The sequence below is a fragment of the Pleurodeles waltl genome, chromosome 10 (assembly GCF_031143425.1).
Source record: "Pleurodeles waltl isolate 20211129_DDA chromosome 10, aPleWal1.hap1.20221129, whole genome shotgun sequence".
NCBI lineage: Eukaryota > Metazoa > Chordata > Amphibia > Caudata > Salamandridae > Pleurodeles > Pleurodeles waltl.
This window is the reverse complement of record NC_090449.1, coordinates 573,512,540-573,537,161: the sequence shown is the minus strand read 5'-3', so window position 1 is coordinate 573,537,161 and position 24,622 is coordinate 573,512,540. Positions and strand designations below refer to the sequence as shown.

Sequence of the window (24,622 nt, the reverse complement as noted above, 5' to 3'; positions counted from 1 at the left end):
CCCAACCAATGGAAGTAGAATTAAGGGGGCCCTTGGGCTGCCAACTATCTTGCCACTGGCTTGACAGGTGACACAGAAGCGAAAAAACTCCTTTGTGTCTTCTGATATATGGGGCCAGTGAAAGTGAGGGACCAGTCTGTCCCAAGTTTTGCTTTGCCCCAGGTGACCAGCCAGGGGATTGTCATGGACTAAGGTCAACAAAAACTATCTGTATTGCAGAGGGATTATCAGTCTTCTGGTGGCACCAGGTTTGGGTTCCCTTGGTTCTGAATACAGGAGGTTGTTTTCCCAGTACATCTTGTGAGTGTCACTGACATTCCCTGCTGCCTGTTTGGCAGCTTGCTGTCTCAAACCCTCAAGTGTGGGACAAGTCTGTGGAGCCACACTCAACGCCTCCCTGGCAGCCCCCCCCCACATGTAAAAATTCAGCTGTATCAGCTTGAAGATTTTCAGGTGTAGGTCTGTCCAAGGAGTGGATTCCCCCTCCTCAAAGGGGGAATTATCAGTGGAGGGAGGGATAGGGGATACTTTCTTACCCTTCCTACCCCTACATTTGGGAAGCTCTTGTTCGATATTTTTAGGATCCAAGTTCCCTATTTCTCTTTGCTTCTTGGCCTGAACCCTTTTTAAAGCAAAGATATGCCCAGGAATGCCCATCATGGCTGCATGGGCCTCCAACTCTACTTCTGCCCAAGCTGAAGTCTCCAAGTCGTTCCCTAGGAGACACTCTACAGGTAGGTCTGTGAACACCACAACATTTCTAGGACCAGTAACCTCCCCCTCCCCCAGCTGTGATTAACAACTGCCATGGAGTGGCTCACAGTATTGTTATGGGCGTCAGTCACTTGGCACTGACGACCAAGTGGGTGTTGCTCAGGGCACACCAATTTTTCAGTCACCATGGTGACACTGGCATCTATGTTCCTCTAGCCCTCAACTTGAACACCATTTATTAGGGGTTGTTGCTTGTACTTATCCGTAATAAGGGGAAAAGCTAAGGGGAAAGCTAGTACTATAACAGTCTCAGTGGTTTCTCTAACTAAACCAACCCCCACTACACTTCCCAGAGTGAGCCCTGCTACACACTTGGATTGACTATTGCTAGTATTAGTCTTCCTGTCTTGGCCTGGCAGTTTGGGCTGGACTCTTCCTATGGGGAACAGGGTAAAGACTGATTTAAATATGGCTGGATCCAAGCCGGGGCGGCACAATGTCCAAAAGAACGATGGATTGAATCCAGATCTGTGACTGGGGGTGATTGTTTGAAAAGTTTCAACACTCCATCCATCATCCTCTTGTGTTGCTAAAGTTACTCCAAGGCTATGCCCAGACATGGGTCCCTTGCTCACTGTGCCACTGGATTCAAGCTAGCCTGCCTGATGAAGGGTGATACCCTGAAAGCAGTCCGATGATGCTTGTTTCTGGTCCAGGGAGAAACTGGCCTTGCAGTACAAGTTGGACTGTTCCCAGGGGGAACAGGGTCAAGACTTATATGCAAATGGCTGGGTCCAAACCGGGGTGGCATGGTGAACAAAAGAATAATGGATTAAACCTAGATCTGTGACTGGGGGTGAGTGTTTTTAAAAGTTTCAACACTCCATCCATCATCCTTTTGTGTTGCTAAAGTTGTCCTAAGTGGGAAGGGTATGCCTAGACGTGGGTCTCTTGTTCACTGTGCCACTGGATTCAAGGTAGCCTGGCTGGTGAAGGGAGATACCCTGAAACCAGTCCCAGGATGCTTGTTTCTGGTCCAGGGAGGACCTGGCCTGGTAGTTTGGACTGCACCGTTCCCATGGGGATCAGGGTCAAGACTGATTTGCTGATGGCTGGGTCAAAACTGGGGTGGCATGGTGAACAGAATAACAATGGATTCAACCCAGATCTGTGACTGGGGTGAGTGTTTGAAAAGTTTCAACACTCCATCCATCATCCTTTGTGTTACTAAAGGTGCCCTAAGGGGGAGGTGTATCCCAGACGTGGGTCCCTTGCTCATTGTGCCACTGGATTCAAGCTAGCCTGGCTGATGAAGGGTGATACCCTGAAACCAGTCCCAGGATGCTTGTTTCCGGTCCAGGGAGGACCTGGCCTGGTGGTTCGGGCTGGACTGTTCCCCCCACCCAAACCCCACCAATAAAAACATAAGAAGTAAAAAGCACCCTGCTATACTTAACCTAACTAATGCCTACCCTACACTAACCTAACACTAACTAGCTAAAATCCAACCTAAAAACAAATAAAAACTTTGAAAGGGAGGGGAAGGAATTGGGAGGTAGTCCAAAATATTGATTGTTAATTTCTTGGCCATTTTCAATTTATTTTTTATATATTTCAACATTTTACGATTGTTGCAGGATTTCTCCTCCAACTTATCAAGTCTAATCAGGATGTTGTTGATGTCCCTACTGAGGTCCAGTTCAAATTGTGTGGGTCCTGTGGCTGGTGGTGGCAAGATTTGGGCCTGTGTGGTGACAGGTGGGGCAGATGTTGTTGGGGTGGGTGCAGCTGTGCCCCCTTGCACCTCTGAGGAGCTTGTACCAGTGTCATTTGTTCCCTGTATTCTGGGTCCCCCATATGCAAATGCACGCCATTCACCGGAAGCTTTCACCTGGCAGAAATGCCGGGCCATCCTGCGGTATACCACTTCCACCTATAGGATGTGACGATACCTTCCTGCCCTCCGCATGAAATTGTGCCGCTCCTCATTAGTCATGTTGGCAGCTAAAGAATGAGGATAATCAAGCATCAGTATAAGCATTGGGTGGAGTAAGAACAGAAATGTAAAGTACACTGCAACAGAAAATAGCACATACAGTCCAACACACATCCCTCAACAATGACTTCATCCTCAGCTATGTCTATTTCCAAACAGACATCACCAGTGTCATGTACATGTCAGTGGGATGACGACAATGCATTGTTAATCAAAAGGACCCAGACCTGATAGGATTTTTTTTTAACCCTGATCAACATTTGTATCTTCTGATTTGGGAGGATCACATGCCTCTACAAGTCTGGATTTCATTTCTCCCTGGGCATAAAGGGGGGCTTGGCTGGCAAACCATCCCCTCAACATCCCTGGTGATAAATCAAGGGCTGACCACCCATTATGAAGTCAAGCTGTGGCCCATATGGTAGGAGGGCTGCTAACTACCAACCTGCTATTCTAAGGTTTGGTACATAAACAATCATGTGTCCTGGTGTAAGACCTGGCCTGAGTATACATTACAAGGAGCCATGCAATTTCCCATGATGTGCCCACATGTATAACTCATGCAATATTGGCAAGAGAAAGGTTGGGCAAAGGCTGAGCTGCATCATAGTTTTCAAAACATTACAGAGCTGAAGCCACCCACCCTCTGCTATGTTGTCCTACATGTGTTAAACGGCACACACATGGTGGCTGTATGGTTGCCCTTAAGGTCACAGTGATTTTTGCACTCCCATGGGTGCTGCAACTGTATCCTGAAACATGTCATCATTGGCACATGCATGTCAGACATCCTCAAATTACCAGGTACACACACAGCATTAACATGTGATGTGACCTACGTCAGTCACAATTGTCATGGTGGCAGGACCATGTTCTAAAAACTGCTGACATCTGTTGTGGGAGAGTCATAGACCTTTTCCCACAGCCATCTGGGTGGAGTCGTCCACAAATTGTGTACTCTACACACCGTTGTACAGCACATTATGGCTCCTTGCTGTACTACTAACTCATTATATCTGAAGGTTACTGAGGCACCTGTGGTATCCCCCTAGAGAGTTCAGCAGATAGAATCCACATTTGAACCATCTTGTCGATAAGTGTAAAGTAGTTGTGGCACACATTGCTGATAATGGTGCTGTGACAAAGTGGGTGTCAACAAGCATGCTATGTACATATACAGCTGTTCTGTGACCTATAATGGTAGACATCAATGAATTGGTGGTCCGCCATTACTATTCATATTACACACAATTCCAAGCCAGCACACTTTGGCCCTTGGAGTACAGGCAAGCCATTATCATTGCACAACATTCCAACATACATTATGTTAACATCCATCCTCCTAAGATATCTGTTCATTGATCAGGCAAAACATCTGTCATTGCATTCCACACTTCTGACTGACTCGCACCAAACCCTGGATTTGCTCACAGGACGCACAATATGGCACTCACTAGTTGCTTCGGGGGCTTCAAAACTTGCCACCTCCCCTATGGTGCAGGGGTCTGGTCCACCTGTAAGACATGAATGGAAAACATTGCTTAGTGTAAATGCTAAGTTTCTGTAAATGGACAGCATAGTTCAGTTTTTAATTTTTAGGGTGAGTGAGGAAGTCATACTAATGGCAATTCATAGTAACTGACAAACAACTATGATCACTCAATCACACATACTCTCAGAGAAGGTAGACCCACACACCTACATACCATCACAATTTCAGAAATTTGTGTGGTGCTTCTCACTGCAAAATTTAGACAAGGCATTGTCATGCAGCTGTCAGTTAGCACAACACCTCCATGACCAATTGGGACTGTTTGATAATGTAGATTCCATCTGAGGGGCATTCGATGGTTGTTGCAGGGGCTGGCCCATTGGAACAACATTAGCATTTCAGCCAGCATTAGATGATGTATACATCTTTATCATTGTCACATCAAACTGACAAACTACAACCCTAGGGTTGTGTGGGAATTCTAAGGTGTTGAGGAATAGCACTATACATTCTTTATGGAAGTAAGTAATATGTGTGTGCCATCACAAGGCAGACACACTTTAAAAATTGAAAGGGGAATGTATGTATGTGATGTTTGTGTGCCTACCTGCACATTGACAGAATTAAATCATGGATGTATAGCCAAAAGTGTGTGGCCTGCCACTGTTGCCATGGTATACCATTGTTAGTCCAGTGAAGGATAAGGACATGAGTATAGACATACGGCTCAACACAAACACTTGCTCAGTGGTCAAAGGACGCATCTGGTGTTGCAGGGTAGTGAGTGATGTGCCAGTGATGGAGCTGATGCAGTGTGGCCCCAAACTGTGAGCGAGAAGCAGCAGGCCTGTGGTACTGACTCTGCACATGTATGTGATTAGAGAGATTGTATAGGCTGTCTGTGATACGCAGTGAACCAGAAAATGGAACTGGCAGCAGTCTGGAGCCAGAGCATGGTAAAGCTCCCTTACTTGGACTTGGCTAGTGACACAAAGGGGCGACAGAACTACCGTGGTGCAGCACTGCTGGACCAATTGCATCTATAATGTCCTTGTGGCCCTCAGTGCACCCCTTACTCAACGCCATGTGTGTGTGTAGTCAGATATGAGTCACAGCATGATGCCGGTGAGGTCCAACATCATCTCTTCATGTGAAGGTCAAGGGTGCACTCAGCAGAAGATTCAACAGTTCATCACAACTTCTGCTGAGTTCATGGAGGCCCTTCTCATACAATTATATGCCCATATATCACACGTTCTCTCAGCAGCCGTACAGAGTGATTGGAAATTATACACCTAGAATTATCTTTTGACTCAGAGGATAATACTTTGGGCTCCCAAAATTGTTTGGGGACACCATTTCATGCCGGTTGCATGACGCAGATGTCATTTGTAGCTGCTCATTGCCAAGTTGCGCTATGCATGCATCACAATACTTTGTGATGGTTGTGTAGGGTTAGTGATACATCTGTCCTGCATTATCTCCTTTGTTGTACATTTGTACGGCAGGCCTAAAGTGACAAAGAGACTCTTCATACAGGTTGCATTTGACATGTCCACAGCCATTGCATGCAGCACTCAAACTAATCTGCAACTGTCATGGCCATGCATTAAAAATTGAGATTGTATGCCAATGGTAGACTACCAACAGTCCACCAATTTCAATCCCCAAATGGTCCAGCAGATCCTGCTCCCTTGACACCAGATCTGCCCAGTGATACTTGATCTGGTAGTCATTCCTTCTGGTTTCGAAAATCCATGTCAGGTGATGGAGACCTTGCCCCATCGCATCTGCCTTGCATCTGTAGGGCAGCCGAGGATCACCCGGCCACCCAGTTGCAGCATCATGGGGAGGTAGTGTGCCACGAGCCAGATGAACCCCCTCAGCTCATCTGCAGACATCCTGCCCATCCTCCCTTTTCCCGGCATTCCCCTAGTGAAAGAAGTTCACCAAAAAAATAAAAATAAAGGAAACTTAACCCTTCAAACTAACCAAACTACCCCAGCAACTTAACTACCCCAGACATACACCCCACAATACAGTGATAAAAACAGTATACTCACTACACAAAATATAAATAATTATACAAAAGTCTACACGAAATACACAGGACACAGCAGCATGGACACTACAAAGTACTCCAAACACTCCACAAATCTACTAGCACCTCAGCAACACAACCACACACAGTCACAGGGGAACAGACTGTAAAGTGAAAGTGAAACTACACTCACTGTACCATGCTTGTAGACAGGATGTCCTGATACATCACTTCCTGTGAGTGTGTGCCACGTTTTTCAGTCATGCATCTTTTTTTTTTACACATTGGGTTAATGCATCGTTTTTAATGACGCATAACACTTAGCGTTGTTCTAATTGACATATGACGGACATGCATAGAATTTTCACCATGGTGCATTAAGAGTAGTGTGAACGTTAAATTGCCGCTCAGGTCGCAGGCATAATTTTTTAACCTTGCAGAGTGGTCTTGATGCGTTTATGTAATTTTTTTTATGCATGTCGGAATTGCGTCACTTTGCATTTTAGGCCTTGACTGCACCATGATTCACTTAACATGTTACATGGGCTGTGCTACAATGTGGTATATGGGGTATGACTACATGTGCAAGTCTATGCAATACTGTCATTACAGTGACATTGGTTTGTTCTACAAATAAGTGTGTTTTTGAGTCTGCTGCATGCAATCACACATACCTTGTGTACATGTGCATGTGTACCTACTGTGCTCTGCATGTACATATGTGAATGAATCTAAATGAGTAGGTGGACTACATAGTTATGTCTGAGACAATATATTTACACATACCTATACAGAATATATGTGATGGCATGTCTCCATTACCTTTTGAACTCAAAGTATGCAGTGGACATGGACTGTATTGACATCACATATCCCCTGGCAAGTTACGTGTGCATGTGTGTCGACTCTGTGGTGTGTTGTAGGAGTTTACTTCTTGTTGTTCAGCTACACATGTGCCATCGGGATCCTCATGCATCTTAGTTGCTGGTGATGTCATGGACATCTGTGTTAATGAATTATGGTACATGCCATGTGTGTGTAAAAACATGTGTTATGTAATTTCTGTGGCACATGACAACATTGGTATGTTAAGGGGATGTGCAAGCTAACATTACAATATTCCTGCATAGACAGTTGGCAATTTACTATTGCATGTGTAGTCACATCACTGGCACCTATGTTCCTGTATGTCAGAACACATGTGATGATGAATTTTTACTGTCGCAGGTTTTGTGCTACCTATGCCATAATTGTTGTGCCAGGTTGTCTTTTGTACTGAATCCATACACATTACCATGCCTGGGCCATTATGGTGGTACATATGTGCCTGCCTCCAAATGGACACTCAGATTTGTCAACTTAAGGTTTGTCATGACTGTCACATACTATGTTGTACCACTGTGTAGCAGTGTTGCAGTGTAGCAAAGATGGCAGGCCTACTCATCATCATCACTTTGTATGGCAACACAAACCCATGGTTGCATGTGTACAGGCAGGGTGATGGTGCTCCACTTTGTTCTGCCCCCTATGCAGATGCATAAGGTACCTGACCAGGTCATACGGTGATGTAGTCAGAGCAGTGGTGTGTGGGTTTATAGAGCTGGAATCTCAACCACTAATTATTGCTATTCAGCAGCCTATACACACTCCCCAGTAGATAGAGACATGCACAAATGTGGTCATACAGAGGGCGGCTGCTTGCACATGTAGGACATGTCTCACGCTGTTTCCATGTGCAGCTTGTTTATGGGTTGTATACCTGTTGTGATTTCAATTTTGGACAAATTGGATGGTACAGATGGTTTTGTATGTGACCGCCTCCTGTCATGGTGCCATGTGAAGGCCAAATACCATGGTATGCTAGTGCCAAACATGTCTGGGTCATGTATGTACCTGGCCACCCTCTGTATACATTTGTGAAAGTTGGACATATAGACATGAATGTGTTGGGCTGTCTGTTTTGGAGTATGTATGTTAATTATCCTTTTTTTTCAGCATTTACTGTTAAGATATTTATTGTGTCATTCAGTGCTCCCAGCCTCTTGGCTGATAGCACTTTGTACGCATCTTCTACAGCAGCATTGTGTAGTCATATAGGGACAGAATTTAACATGAGACTTATGTAATGTGGAGACATACCTTTCTCCCATTACTGGCAACTTGGTAGTTAACGCCCCATTGGTGGTATTAGTAAGATGTAATGAGTGCCACGCACACATATCATTACAGATGGCACAGCACTTGTGTAGTCTCCAGGTGACATGGTACGTTTTATTTGCAACTATATGTGGGTATCTCTGAGCTGTCCATCCACATCCTCCATTGAATATGGGTATGCAATTCTTCCTGCATGCCACAACCTAGGGAACTCTTACCATGAATGAATGATGTTGAGGTGTGAAATCATCTCAGTACTGTATTCATCTTTTGCCAAATACTACCTATATGGATAGGTTTACTCCCACTAATATGATGTTGGGTCTCTGACAATATTGAACAATGCTGGACAGATTACCACATGATACACCTGATTGTGATGTTGGAGCCCAAAACATGTATGGGCTAATTGGTTACAGTTAGTACCATGCAATTGATGGGTCAGGTGCGTGACAATGAGTGGTGTGTATTGCTATGTGATGTGTGATGCCGTGATACAGAGCATACTAGGTAAACATGCAGACACAGGTCATGCATTGTAGATAATGGCATACCCATTTCTGCCTGTGACAGACACCCATACATATGTCTTCATATATTTATCAGTATTAGCAGTAGGCATGTGTGTAGACAGGAGATTTGTGTGACAAGTGTGCATCTTATGTACTTAGGGAGTGTTATACGCTCTACCTATATTCCACCCAGACTATCATTTGGCGGATGCATTGTCCTGTAAATCGGATATGTGTTTGTATAGGAATTGTACACCCATAGGAGCTCAATTTGTCTGGCAACCCACTGCGCGTTCCCCAGCCAACATATGTATGCTATACAGGAGGTACAATGGACCATGTGTCAGGGTTGTGCCCAATGACAGTGCCTGAGTATAATCCCACGGATACACTGTGCAGGCTCAGCTTCAAACATTGATTACAATTCCTGGGCAATAATTGAAGGAGCAGTCACACATGTACCCTTGTCACACATGTACCGTGCAGGCAAAGCTACAATCAAACAGAGTAGTGACAGTGTTCACTTAAAACATTACTTAACCTCCATTTCTTGACATCCCCTACCTTATGTGAGACCCCTTGCATACATCCTATTAGGCATGGTGTTGTTGTGGTGGTTGGGCTATGGCTTGCACCTTGCCCATCTGATGGCACAATATATGTAGTGGTGCATGCATCTTTGCCTTCAGAAGTCACATTCCAGCGATTAGCATGTCACAGATATGTGAGATGGAGTCAGTAGAGCACCCTACATCATGAAGGATGATTGGGCTATAAACTGGCACATTGCCTACCTGATGGCACAATATATGTTGTGGTACATAGATCTAGGCCATCAAAAGTCACATGCCAGTGATTAGCGTGTCACAAATATGTGAGATGGAGTCAGTAAAGCCCCCTACATCACCTACATCATGAAGGATGTTGCTACCATACTTGTAATGTTTGTGTTTCTCATAAGGTCCCTGAGGTTTGTGTCACATTACAATTGTATATGTAGTAAAGAATGAGTAGACCAAGGAGAATCAGTTTGAAGGTACTTTACTTGTGCCAGTTACAAAGTGACGTTGTTACTTCCTATGTATAAAAGTTCTCTACAATGTTGAGTCTCCAGCGTACTCCTGCAGCTGTGTTTAGTTGTTCTTTCTCCACGTTATCTACCCTATCATCCTCCTCCTCCTTAATGGGGACATGAACTTGGTCATCCCAGGGGACATTTGTCCTGACGGAGATATTGTGTTGGATTACACATGCAAGTATGATCTTGCATACAACAGTTGGGGCATACAAGAGGCTTTCTCCTGTCAAGACCAGGCACCGGAACCTGGATTTGAGAACCCCAAATGTCCTATCCACCACATTGCATGTTCCCCAGTGCTCTTCATTATAGGCAAGCTCTTCCATGGTTGTTGGATTTCCAAATGGTGTCATGACCTATGGCTGTATGCCGTAACCTTGATCAGCTGCAGAAGTAAAAAGGTAAAATTGTAGTAAAAGCTTGAGATGGATTAGGTATCTACAATGGCAGAAGTTAGTTGTAGCTTGAGTGGTGATTCAACATGCTTGTGATACTGTGTATGTTCCTGCTTGTGTGAACTGGTTTAATTGGACTGTGTTAATGTACATGAAAATCTTGGGTATTGACTCAAGGACCTATAAATTATCTTTATGATACCACATTGGTGCTCATCATGTATGTTACATCTTTTGTGTAGTCCATAATTGTGGCAGTGTCCTATTGTTAGATGGAAGCTAGTGCCTCCTCGCAGCGCAGTGGTGTAAGATGTGGATACACCATAGTACCCCTACATAGCCAGAGTATGCCGTCCATGTTACCATGTGGCACTACACATGCAGTGCAGCACTTAGTGGTCTATACTGGCAGATGAAGGTTGTGACAGCCATCAAGTGTACAAGGGTGTGTATCACATATCAGTGTGTTGATCACATTTGGGACATGTATATCTCCTAGCTTCCACAAATGGATTTTCTGCCATACTGTCAACACACGCACAGTGCAGATTTTGGGAGGGGGCACAGCTATTTTTTTTAAAGTGTTACTTAGTACAGTGCATGTATGGTCAGTCATGTCCTCTAAACTCGTATAGGGGCCTTCCATGGCATTCATGATTTGCACTGACTGCGCCATGGGACACAATTTAAATTTACTGAACAGATAGGAAGGTGTTAGGGGGCGCTAAGTGGCACATATGAGGTGGCAGTAAACTAGGTGTGGCACAAATTCTCATGATTCTTCCCCATGTTATTTCATGGCAGTTAAATTAGTATTCCTATGTGTGTGACACATTGCATCAGACAGATGTATGTGCACACTACAGGTATGTCAGGTATGAGTAGATATGATGTAGTCGATTTTGGCACCACTTGGGTGGCATTTGAAATAGATTGTGCCAGAAGCTTGCACACCATTCTGCAGGTGGGTTGTGCCTAGGTGTGTATTTCTTTACATAGCCATGGCATATGCCATTGACATAGCAGAGCTATTCTTAGTTTGGTGTAATGTGTGTGAAGTGTATTTAGTAGGCAACCAGTGGACACTTGTAGTGTTTTGTGAGCTTCTTCTGTATGCAAAGGGGACATAGCTCCACCTGTCCTTCATGGGTTGTGGCTGTCAGGTTGTAGGTGTGTACAGGTGGGTGTATGCGTTTGTGATGTGGAATGATTGCTGTATACTGCACCATGGTGCATATGTGTTGTTGTCTGTACATCATTGTAGCCCTGCACATGTGTATTGGTTGTGGTGTATATCTTGTTTGTCCTACAGGGTTGGTGTGTTGTGTATTTTTTGATCAGTTTTTTGACTTAACAACAAGTAGGCCATTGCCATATTGACCATCCTGGAACCACTCATTGATGGTGGAATGCGGAATATGAATGCATCATGGACGATGCCGGGATACTTGGCCAAGATGTTAGTAAAGAGCCCACGGTGGTCCACAATGGCCTACATATTTATGGAATAGGTGTGCTTGTGGTTCCTATATAGGTGTTCCGTAGCAGCAGGTGGCCCCAGTTGTACATGGGTGCAGTCCATTGCACCCAGCACATACGGATACTCAGCAATTTGATAAAAACCTTGCTTGGTCTCCTGCTGCAATTGCTGGGTGTTTGGGAAGCAGATGTGGTGGGGTGTCAGGCGGATGATGGCATCTAGGACCTTCGGTAGGAAGACTGAGAATGATGGCTTTGAGACCCCTGTTGTTGAAAAGGACAGTGAGGAGCTTTGTGATGCATGTAATATTTGTTGGAGTTTCAGCCTAGATGTGATGTCTGGTGCAATGTGGTGCAGCAGGCATACAATGGACTCCTGGTTGAGGCGGTAAATCCTGATGACGTCTTGTTCCCTGAGGCCAAGTAGGGTTGTGCGCTGTCTGAAGATCCCCTACCGCCTTCTGTGCTGCCTTTGGGGGTGCTGTGGTGGTGTTTGTGGTTGCTGCTGTGGTGGTGGAGGGAGCTGCTGTTGTCACTAATGCCTGCGGCGTGTGCCAAGCTGGGGCAGTATGACTTCCATGATGTCCTGGAGGTCACAAATGTTTCTTCTGTGAGCTTTCCTTAAGTAGTGGTGTGTGGGCCTCATTTTAACGCCTGGTCTGACCCAGGCATTAAAACTGATGCTAATCAGGTTTTATGTCATCTTTTGGTCCGCTTCCTAGGTGTGTTTGAGTTGGAAGATAAATATAGCGCAAGGGGCTTAGCATTATTTTTTGGAAGGGAATGCCTAGCTTGCATATCATTGTTGCAAAACGACACAAGGTGGTTAAGCACATCCAAAAAATTATGCTTACTACTATACTTTGATGCAAGACGCAAGACAAGTCTAGCGTAAAAATATAAATATGGAACTAAGTTTGATGTGCTTTTACATTAAAAAAATGAGGCAAATGTGGCACGCTGTAAGTATGAATATGGCCCCAGTGTTTGAGCAGTAGCAGAAGGTGCAATACCACTGGTGGTGGTTAGATGTTCCTGTCAAGCCAACTAAGTTAGTAGTGCCTTGGAACAATTATTGCCGTTCAAGAGCATAGCACATTACACATTTGCAGGTCAAACAGGACTATCAATCTACTATTAAAAACAAGGCCCTTAAAACACAACCTCCTCGCTACTGTAAAAATAAAAGGTTTCATTCAAGAGAACTTAAAACACATTATATGGTGGAAAAGGTTACGATTTTTGGGCTCACTCTCACCTATTGTGACCGACAAGATTACCTGAACAGAAAGAGCACACCGTTCTGAATGTTTTAGGGGGGTCCCATTGCACTAGGACACAGGCTGAGTTATGGTCACAAATATGTTGTAAAACAAATGCCTGCAAAGCATCATGGGGTGAGTTTCTGTGAATACATTAACCCCTCGGGTGCCCGGGGTGAGGTGGTTACGTCCGCTGCCGTGGCTCTCAGGCGCAAGGGATGTAACCACTGTGTTCTCACATGGGCCCTCCGAGGTCCTGGCACCCTCCTCCCCTGGGTGAGGGATGGAAAGGGAATTGCTTCCCTTCCACCTCTGACCCTCTGACCACCCCGTGGAGTCTGATGATGTCAGCGCGCGATCGCACGCTGACCTCATCAGAGGCCTACCTGAGCTTCCAGCGTGGATTGGAGGAGAAATGCAAAAGCATTTCTCCTCCGATCACATGGAGGGGGCGAGAGAGGAATGAAAGGAGACGAAAGGCCTTTCCTCTCCTTTCATGTCTCTCTCAGCATTTCTGCTGCCCGATCGCGATGTGATCGGGCAGCAGAAATGGCCAAGAGACACCAGGGAATTTTTTTATTTTTGTTTATTGTCATGAGGGGGGCGACCACTTGGGTAAGGGTTGCTCCCTAGGGGGCAAATTAATTTACCGCCATTTCTGTCCCCCCAGGTGCAGATCTGCCTATTATGATTAGGCCGATCTAACCTCAGGGGAGCAGAAACCCCTAGACAATGGGGATTTTTATTTTTTTGCATCAATTTCACGCAAGGCGAGCGACCCCCTTAGGCAAGGGTCGTTCCCCTGGGGGGCAATTTATTTTAGGCCATTCCTGCCCCCCTTGGGGGCAGATTTGCCTATTTTTATTAGGCCTATCTTCCCCCAAGATGGGCAAAAACCACTAGGCCCGAGGATATTTATTTGCTCCAATTTCACACAAGGGGAGTGTCCCCTTAGGCAATGGTCACTCCCTTGCAGGGCAAATTTATTTCAGGCCATTCCTGCTCCCCTTGGGGGCAGATTGGCCTATTTCTATTAAGCTGATTGCCCCTTGGGGGGCAGAAACCACTTAGCACCAGGGATTGGTGTGGGTGTATGCATTTGTTTTGTTTGGGGACAGCCTCTTGAGCAAGGATCACTCCCCGTGGGGGCATATTACTGTTGGCCATGTCTGCCCCCCTTGGGGGCAGATGGGCCTATTTTTGGAAGGACTACCTTCCCCAAGGGGGAAGAGAGCCCACCAGAGACCAGTGAAGATTTGATTTTCAAAATAAGAGGGTGGGGGTATGGCCATACCCCTACCCCAAATAAATGGGGCCAAAGTTGTTCTGCCCACCAGTGGGCAGATGGGGCAATTACCCCCGATCCACACCCCGGGGGGGGGCAGAAAGTCTACTAGATGCCAGGGAATAAAAAATAAATAAAAATAGTGGGGTGGTGGCTACCAACCAGTACGGGCATGGTTATGCCCCCACCCCAACTGAAGGGGTAACAGTCTTTCAGCTCCCCCCCATACACTAAAACATCTTATCCCACGGCAAGCAAGAGGACATTTGATTATTTGGGGTTTTGGTTTTACATTTAGGCCATGAGAGCTTGGCTAACTCTGAAAATCGTCCCACTTGAAATGGTGATGGCTGCACTTTTTGGACTTTCGGACGCTGCCATGTAGAAAAATCCACAAGATCTAGACACATCTGAAAACTAAACATCTGGGTGAGTCCAGGGCGGTGTGCTCCACATGCCCCCTGCACCATTTTCTTACCCACAATGCCCTGCAAACCTCCTACTTTGCTGGAAATCACACAGTTGTTCCACATTTTTGTGATGGAACCTTCTGGAATCTGCAGGAATCCACAAACTTCCTACCACTCAGCATTGTCTCATCCATACTGATAACAATTCTGCAATGTATCTGGCAAAAAGTGCTCCCGAATTGTCCTTGAGATGCTGTTTCTAAGCAAAATAAGTCACACTTTTTTCTACTTTGCTCACTTTACTCTGTTCCTAGACATGCTTTTATATTACCTCTTTTACGTAAATTACGAGTTATCTCTCACATGTTAAATAACTGGCATCTATACAAACCTGTTATTCTGTCTTAAATTTCATGAGATCTGCTGTTGCCATTAGAAAACGACATGATCTGGTGGAAGCAGTCATAGATTAATTTCAAACTGGAATAGTACAAGATTTTAACCTTGTTTTTGCCCTGCTTATTTTACGTTTTTCTTTTGCAATTGTATCTGTAATATAATTATGGGCCTTTATATATATTTTTTTTGTTTCTTTTAGGTACAATTATGGATAAGCTGATTTTAGCTTTTATATTCAACTATGTATATCGTCAATGTGAACAAGGCTCTGTTATTATTGTTTTACATTTCTGTTTTTATTCTTATGTGTAATAATTTTGTACTTTACTGCCACTTTGCCAAATAAAGGAATTTTAACTGACTGATAAAAATTCTGCCTCACTTGTCAGCCTAAAACTGATTTTTTTCAAATTACTCTTTTGGACCCGCTTTGGTTCCCCCTCAATTTCGACATGTTTTTGTCTCTTCCCTGTCACAGAAACTTGGCCCACCTAAACAAGTGAGGTATCATTTCTACCGGGAGACTGAGGGGAACATTGAATGGTAGGACATTTGTCCCAGTGCATTGATCCCACACAGAAATGTGGGGAAAATGTGATTTTTTAAGCAAAATTTGAGGTTTGCTGAGGATTGTGGGTAAGAAAACACTGGAGGATCCATGCAAGTCACGCCTCCCTGGACTCCCTCGGGTGTCTAGTTTTCAGAAATGTCTGGGTTTGGTAGGTTTCCCTTAATGGCTGCTTAGCCCAGGACCAAAAACGCAGATGCCCCCCGTCCCCGCAAAAACAGGTAGTTTTGTAGTTGATAATTTTGATGTGTCCAGATAGTGTTTTAGGGCATTTACTTTCGCGGGCACTAGGCTCACCCGCACAAGCGAGGTACCATTTTGATCGTGAGACTTGTGGGAACGCTGGGTGGAAGGAAATTTGTGGCTCCTCTCAGTTTCCAGAACTTTCTGTCACCAAAATGTGAGAAAAAAGTGTTTTTGGCCACATTTTGAGGTTTGCAAAGGATTCTAGGTAACAGAACCTGGTGAAAGCCCCACAAGTCACCCCTTCTTGGTTTCCTGTAGGTGTCTAGTTTTCAAAAATGCACAGGTTTGCTTAGGTGACGGCTTAGCTAGAAGCCAATATCTACAGCTAGGCACTTTGCAAAAACCAGCTCTGTTTTCTTTTGGAAAATCTCATGTATCCACGCTGTGTTTTGGGGCATTTCCTGTCGCAGGCGCTAGGCCTACCCACACAAGTGAGGTTCCATTGTTACCAGGAGACTTGGAGGAGTGCTGGGTGGAAAGAAATTTGTGGCTCCACTCAGATTACAGAACTTTCTGTCACTGAAATATGAAGAGAAAGTGTTTTTTGGCCGCATTTTGATGTTTGCAAAGGATTCTTGGTAACGGAACCTGGTGAGATCCCCACAAGTCACCCCATCTTAAATTTCCCTAGGTGTCTAGTTTTAAAAACTCCAAAGGTTTTGTAGGTTTCCTTATGAGCCGGCTGAGCTAGAGGCCAAAATCCACAGCTAGGAACTTTCCAAAAAAGCAGCTCTGATTTCTTTGGAAAAATGTGATGGGTCCACGTTGTGTTTTGGAGCATTTCCTGTCATGGGCGCTAGGCCGACCCACACAAGTGAGGTGCCATTTTTATCAGGAGACTTGGGGAAACGCTGGGTTGAAGGAAATTTGTGGCTACTCTCAGATTCCAGAACTTTCTGTTACCGAAATCTGAGGAAAAAGTGTTATTTTTGCAAAATTTTGATGTTTGCAAAGGATTCTGGGTAACATAATCTGGTGAGAGCCCCACAAGACACCCCATCTTGGATTCCCCTTGGCGTCTAGTTTTCAGAAATGCACAGGTGTGGTAGGTTTCCTTAGGTGACGGCTGAGCTAGAGGCCAAAATCCACAGCTAGGCACTTTGCAAAAAAACAGCTCTGTTGTCTTTGGGAAAATGTGATGTGTCCACGCTGTGTTTTGGGGCATTTCCTGTCGCGGGCACTAGGCCTACCCACACAAGTGAGGCACCATTTTTATCGGGAGACTTGTGGGAACACTGGGTGGCAGGAAGTTTGTGGCTCCTCTCAGATTCCATAACTTTCTGTCACCGAAATGTGAGGAGAAAGTGTTTTTTAGGCCATATTTTGAGTTTTGCAAAGGATTCTGGGTAACATAACCTGGTGAGAGCCCCACAAGACACCCCATCTTGGATTCCCCTTGGTGTCTAGTTTTAAAAAATGCACAGGTTTAGTAGGTTTCCTTAGGTGCTGGCTGAGCTAGAGGCCAAAATCCACAGCTAGGCACTCTGCAAAAAACACAGCTCTGATTTCTTTGGGAAAATGTATTGTGTCCACTTTGTGTTTTGGGGCATTTCTTGCTGCGGGCGCTAGGCCTACCCACACAAGTGAGGTACTATTTGTATCAGGAGACTTGGGGAAACCCTGGGTGGAAGGAAATTTGTGGCTCCTCTCAGATTCCAGATCTTTCTGTCACCGAAATGTGAGGAAAAAGTGATTTTTTTGGCCAAATTTTGAGGTTTGCAAAGCATTCGGGGTAACAGAACCTGGTGAGGGCCCAACAAGTCACCCCATCCTAGATTCCCCTAGGTGTCTAATTTTCAAGATTTCATAGGTTTGGTAGGTTTTCCTAGGTGCCGGCTGAGCTAGAGATCAAATCCACAGCTAGGCACTTTCCAAAAAACACATCAGTTTTCAATGTAAAAATGGGATGTGTCCATGTTGAATTTCCTGTCACAGGCATTAGGCCTACCCACGCAAGTGAGGTACCATTTTTATCGGGAGACTTGGGGGAACAGAGAATGGCAGAACAAGTTTTATTGTCCTCTGTCTTTCTCTACATTTTTTCCTTCCAAATGTAAGACAGTGTGTAAAAAAGACATCTATTTGAGAAATGCACTGTAATTCACATGCTAGTACGGGGACCCCAGAATTCAGAGGTGGGCAAATACCCACTGCTTCTCAACACCTTATCTTGTGCCCATTTTAGAAATACCAAGGTTTTCTTGATACCTATTTTTCACTCTTTATATTTCACCAAATGAATTGCTGTATACCCGGTATAGAATGAAAACCCATTACAAGGTGCAGCTCTTTTATTGGCTCTGGGTACATAGGGTTCTTGATGAACCTAACAACCCTATATATCCCCACAGAGAGAAGAGTACAGCAGGCGTAACGGTATGCTGCTTTAAAAATTCTGACATTGCGGGAAAAAGTTACAGAGTAAAACGTTGAGAGAAATGGCTGTTTTTTTCACCTCGATTTCAATATTGTTTTTATTTTAGGTGTTATTTTTTGTAGGAAAACCTTGTAGGACCTACACAAATTACCCCTTGCTGAATTCAGAATTTTGTCTACTTGTTAGAAATGTTTTGCTTTCCGGGATCCAGCATTGGTTTCATACCCATTTCTGTCACTATCTGGAAGGAGGCTAAAAGCACGAAAAATAGTAAAAATGGGGTATGTTCTGGAAAAAGGCCAAAATTGTGTTGAAAATGTGTTTTTCTGATTCAAGTCTGTCTGTTCCTGAAAGCTGTGAAGCTGGTGAATTTAGCACGACAAACCCATTGTTGATGCCATTTTCAGGGAAAAAAACACAAGCCTTCTTCTGCAGCCTTTTTTTCACATTTTTTAGAAAAAACAAAGTTTTCGCTGTATTTTGGCTAATTTCTTGGTCTCCTTCGGGGGAACCCACAAACTCTGGGTACCTCTAGAATCCCTAGGATGTTGTAAAAAAGTACAGAAGTTTGCCGTGGTAGCTTATGGGGACAAAAAGTTATGAAGGCCTAAGAACGATCTGCTCCAAATAGCCAAAAGAAAGCCTGGCAACTGAGGGGGAAAAGGCCTGGCAGCAAAGGGTGTTAAACCTTTTTCAGAAATAAACTGTGTGCGTTCATTAGCAGAAGGTGCAATACCACTGGCGGTGGCTAGATGTCCCTGTTGAGCCAACTAAGTTAGTGGTGCCTTGGAGCAATTATTCTTTCCAGATCAAGCATAGCGAATCACACATTTGCAAGTCAAACAGGGCTGTCAGAGTAGTATTACAAACAATGCCCTTGTTACACAAACTCCTCGCAACTGTATTATAATAGTAAAGAAAAACATTTCAGATACAAGAGAATTTAAATGCACATTGAATGGTGGAAGAGGTTAAGATATTTGCCCCCCCCTCACCTAGTGTGTCCCACAAGAAGGCCTGACCAGAAAGAGCAAATCGTTCTGAGTGTATTGGTGGTGGTCCCATTGCCCTAGGACCACCACAGGCTGACTTATGGGCAAAAATGTGTTGTAAAACAAATGCCTGCAAGAACTATGGGGTGAGTTTCCCTGAGTGCAGTGAATGTTGTAGTATCGGCTCTCCAGCTCCAGCTATGGCAGAACAGCAGCTGTGCACTCAATATTGTAATATCGGCTCTCCCGCCATGCCGGGAGAGCTGCTGTTGAGGATTAATTTCTAGGTAGATTTCATGAGATATAAAGCAACAAAATACAGACATACCTGGCACCGGCCAGGATCAAACGTATGTTCCCCGGGTCGGATCCAGCCTGCCCCAGATGCAAAAAACCAGCAGCACAGTTCTATCACATGGTCTGGGAGTGCCCGAGGCTGGGAGGGGGCTGGGAGAGGGTGGTTAAAACCTTAGCGGAGATCACGGGGCTCAACTTGAACATGGATCCCAGGTCCTGCTTACTTGGACTGAGGCCAAGAACGAAAAGAAATAAACACTCACACAGGTTTGTAGACTTAGCGTATGTAATCTACAAAAGACTGATAGCTATGAGCTGGAAGGCTCGTAACATGCCTGACTTAAAAGTCTGGCTTGCCCTCACGCTACGCTGGGCTCGCGCTGAGCATCAGTTGCTAATAAACTTAGCCCGTAGGGGTCTGGGTCGGATGGGAGAGGAGGCCTGGGGTGTATTAGTCTCCAGGTTGGAAGCTAAAAATGACGAAAGACCCCCCTGAATTATAGTCAGCTGTGCCCACTTAGCGGGCTGAGGGCCTAGCCCTCTGCAGAAAGATAACAATGCACTTGGAGGCACACACACATCTTGCATTAATACCTCACCAACACTGATGACCTGACGGCTCGCCCCCCCCCCCCAACACAAGCATGCCAAGGCACCAATAGTTCTGCACACTTGACCAATGGACATTAGCGCAGAGCTCTGCATCATGGGATCCTCCCGCCTTGTCCTCTACCCCCCTCCCTCCCCCCCCTTCCCTCCTACGCTGGGTTCCTTCGCCCCCCCCCCTGCTCCCGTGTGGGGGGTGTCGGGGGCTCTGATCACCGGGGGCGATAGATCCACGCTGCACCTGTACGCCTCTCCTTACGTGGCGTTGGATTGACAGTGTCGGGCAGGTTTAGCGGGCCGGAAAGTGCACACAAGTTCTTAGTAGTTTAGTTTATAGATAGATACTAATAGGGGAAAGCCGGATGACACACCGCAAATTGATGTTGAACTGTAACAATGACTTTATTTGCAAGGAAATGTATGGCTTTTTGTTTTGAAAAACTAATAAAAACATGTTTTAAAAAAATAAAAATAAAAAAAAAATAATAATAAAGCAACAAAATAGAAGTACAAAACACAGGTACAACACAACTACATGTAATTACTGATTATGTAAAGCAATGACCAAGTGATAGGCAATTGCGCGCTTCATCACAAGTGCTTACTGACAAACACAAGAGGCAGGAAACTAAGACAAGCATTTGCAATGCAACGGGTCTCGCGTTTGCTCATGTTAGAGCTGATAGCGTTGTAAACTCCTAACCCGACTTTTCACCTATCGGGCAAAAGTGCATTTATATAAGTAACCCGAAAAAGTGCAATTAACTATGTAAAGCGCTCGACTTCTGCCAAGAGAGATCGCCCTCATAAATTAGAGAAAAAGAAGTCCACGAGCCCGATGGAAAACAGCGAGCCTCGCATGTTTTCTGTACTTGGTCGCTGCGCTTGAGGAGGGCTAGCCACCGGAAAAGGCATGACATATGCATGCCTTCAACTAATGAAAGCAAGCAGATTTTATTAGGCAAGCCCACGAACCAATAAAAAACACTGACGTGACGTTGACAGGGCTCTGAGCCCTTTTCTGAATACTAAAGAGTCTTGCTGCGATACGCATGCCCGAGCGCATGCAACGCAGGCTCGACCCTAAGAAATAGTCCATCCAAACAACAGAAAAACATTCCAGGTGTAAGTAAACTGTACTTGGCCTGTGCTCCTCACCCAAGTACAAGAAGTGAGTTATCGGTTGCCAAACCCCTTAGTAGGCAGCACAACAAGAGCATCACTCCCTTTAGCCTACTGTAAGTGGCAGGCAGCGGCAGGCGGGAGAAAATGCTTATACTCCACGCAACAGGTCTTCTAGGCTCGATCTAAAAAAATAGGGTTAGACCTTGCAAAATGTTTAGTTTGCAGGTCAAAATGGCAGTTTCAAAACTGCATGATAGGCTACAGTGAAAGGCCTGAGACATACGTTAGTGGGTGGCACAATGAGTGCTGCAGTCCACTTGCAGCATTTACGTTAAAAGCTCTGGGTAGATGTAGCATCCTTTACTAGAGAGTTATAATTAAATTAAATTGACCAATCAGGTACATATTAATTTTACTGTGTTTTGAAAGTAAAGCCAAAGCTCTTCACCACCAGTGAGCAAGAGTAAATTGTGCAGATTTATGAAAATCCAACAAAAACAAGTTCAGCAAAAGAAGGCAAAAATGTGGTGTGATCCAACATATCATATTGGCATGTAGGTTCTGCAATAACTGCTCCAATAAATAAAGGGTAGTCATGCCTCTACCAGAAGATATGTTGTGTTAGTGTAATTTAGAGCCTTAGGAGTATCGAGACAGAGGTAATTTGACTGACTGAAAGTCCAGAGTGGGTCTAATTGATGTTAAGTAACTAGAAAGAGATTAGAAAGTGTCCTATGTTTTGTGCTGATTTTGAGGAACAATGTTCAAAGGGGTGAGTAAAGTTCCTGTTTAGCGAATAAACAGTACTTTAGATGGGGGAGTAGATTATTTGGGTGAGTCTCAAGGAGGAATGGTTCTGAATTACCTAATTAGCTTGTTTGGTAACCTGAGCATCCAGCCATAAGTTAAAATAAAGTATTTTCCCCCCTTTCTATGAATCTTCATTATGTAATATTGTTTTTCTATTAATATATAATGTAGATTTTCCAAGTATTTTATGATGGAAAGTCTTAATTTTATTAAAGACACGGAGGCGAGTATTATGCTTTCTTTTCCTGCTTTATTTTAATAGCAGCCAAGAGGAAAACACCAATCCCAGAGGTTTGCGCAACAAGCAACCAATGGGAGATAAGACTATTAACATTAACCAATCAGTATACTGTATCACGTAACATATACCAATCCTGACTGCAGGCAGCCCTCTTTTCAGTTGCGAGACAGTCAAGAAACGGATTTGAATAAAGGCACTATACAACAAATTAAACATATTGCCAGGATTAGAGCAAAAAAGTCTTGAATTCTGTCCAAGTTAGATGAGTAGGATGGCTTGACAGGATGATGGATGCATGGATCCGAGTTCAATGGAAATTGCGGTGAATGAGAACTTCGAGGAGAGTCGGCATCCGTTGAATTAGGTTGAAGAGGATGCTGGAGCATTGGTATTAACTAGAGAGGGTGGGAGAGAACAACGTTAGTACAAGAAGCGGTGGGATAATACTCGCCTCCGTGTCTTTAATAAAATTAAGACTTTCCATCATAAAGTACTTGGAAAATCTACATTTTATGACAAGAACGGAGGCTTCTATTATGATTGTTTAAAGCATGTTAACTACAACAGAAGTTGCTGAACTAACAGGTTTACAATAAAATGTGCGAAAAGTAGAATCATTTGACCAATCTGCCGATCTTAGAATATCTTCCAATCGTGAACCGGCCCAAAAGGCTTTTGACGCTATGGCACCTCTAGCAGAATGGGCGCCAAACTTCGAAATATCACTGCCCGCTAGGGACATCACCCATTTGACCCAACGAGGCAAGGTAGGGGAAGATACAGGTTTATAGGGTTTGCTGAAGGAAATTAAGAGTTGGGAAGCAGAAGATGTTCTAAGATCGCCGTTTTCTGTTCATAAACCTTTAAACAGTTTCCCACACAAAGTTTTGAATGGTTAGGAAAAAAGGGATAGAAAACAGAAGTAATGTTGGTTTTGGTACGACGAGAAACATTGAACAGAACACCAGTAGGAGTGAAGTGACGAGCCGAGATATCCAGGGCTTTGACATCTGACAGACGTTGGATAGAAACAAGACAAAGTAACATTGTTAATTTGGCCGAAAGCATTTTCAAAGATAAAGAGTCATTATCCTGCCATGAGACAAACATTTGTAGGACTAGGTTCACATCCCATAAAGTGGAGTATTTGGGAATTGGGGGATTGGAGAATTTTACTCCTTTTAAAAGACGACAAATGATAGGATGTTCTCCTACGGGTTTCCTGCTTATAAACGGATGATGTAGAGATATCGCTGATCTATATAGATTGATGGTTCTGTAAGATTTGCCGGCGCTAGCTTGAGAAGCAAGAAAATTAGCTATCAGAGTTAGATCTGCTGAAAAGGGATCAGATGCTTTTCCCAAACACCAGCTAGACCAGATGGACCAAGCTGATTTGTAACCCTTGGAAGTGCCTGGAGCCCAGGAATTGTTGATGTAGGTTGAAGCCTTGAGTGAAATTCCTGGATAAGATGAGGAAGACCTGAGACTTTCCAGGCAGATAGGAGAAGGGATTTGTTGAGAATGAGGCGTGGGGAAGACCTTGTGGATTGAGAAGGAGGGAGGGAAAGGATGGCAGAAGCACAGGGAAGTCGACAGCTAATTCTAGGAGAGTGGGATACCACACTTGAGCTTGCCACAACAGGACTACTAAAACAACTGTGGCTTCTTGACGCCGGAGATGGGCGAGGGCTCTGTTTATCATGATGAAAGGAGGGAATGCATAATGTATTGCATGATGCCACTGTTGAAGAAATGCATCAGTCGCTAAAGCGTGAGGGTCTGGTCTCCAGCTGAAGAAACGAGGAAGCTGTGTGTTCAGACAGGATGCGAAGAGGTCTATATGGAAAGGACCCCATTTGCGATGAATAGAATTGAAGACTGAAGAGTGAAGCTTCCAGTCGCTGTAGTCGGAAAGATGATGAGAAAACCAGTCTGCAACTGAGTTGAGAGAACCTGGCAAGTATTTCGCTTGAACTGACATTTTTCGGTGAAGGCAGAATTCCCAAAAGCTCTTTGCTAGTTCTGCTAGCGGTTTGGATTTGGTACCGCCTAGGTGATTGATGTATTTTACCGCTGTGAGGTTGTCCATACGAAGAAGTACGGAACAAGAGACTCTGTTTTTGGTGAACGTTTTATT

At 44.5% G+C, this 24,622-nt stretch overlaps 1 protein-coding gene across 3 annotated transcripts in view; it reads right to left on the bottom strand.

The window, feature by feature from the left end:
* LOC138261722 (5-beta-cholestane-3-alpha,7-alpha-diol 12-alpha-hydroxylase-like) overlaps positions 1-24,622 on the bottom strand; it is a 298,234-nt gene that overhangs the window by 201,029 nt on the left and 72,583 nt on the right. The window contains exon 2 of one of the 3 annotated variants that reach the window (XM_069211026.1): positions 4,165-4,224. The exons of the other annotated variants lie outside the window; for them this stretch is intronic. The gene's annotated coding sequence lies outside the window, so the exon portion shown is untranslated. The remainder of the gene's footprint in view (positions 1-4,164; positions 4,225-24,622) is intronic. 3 annotated transcript variants of the gene reach the window in all.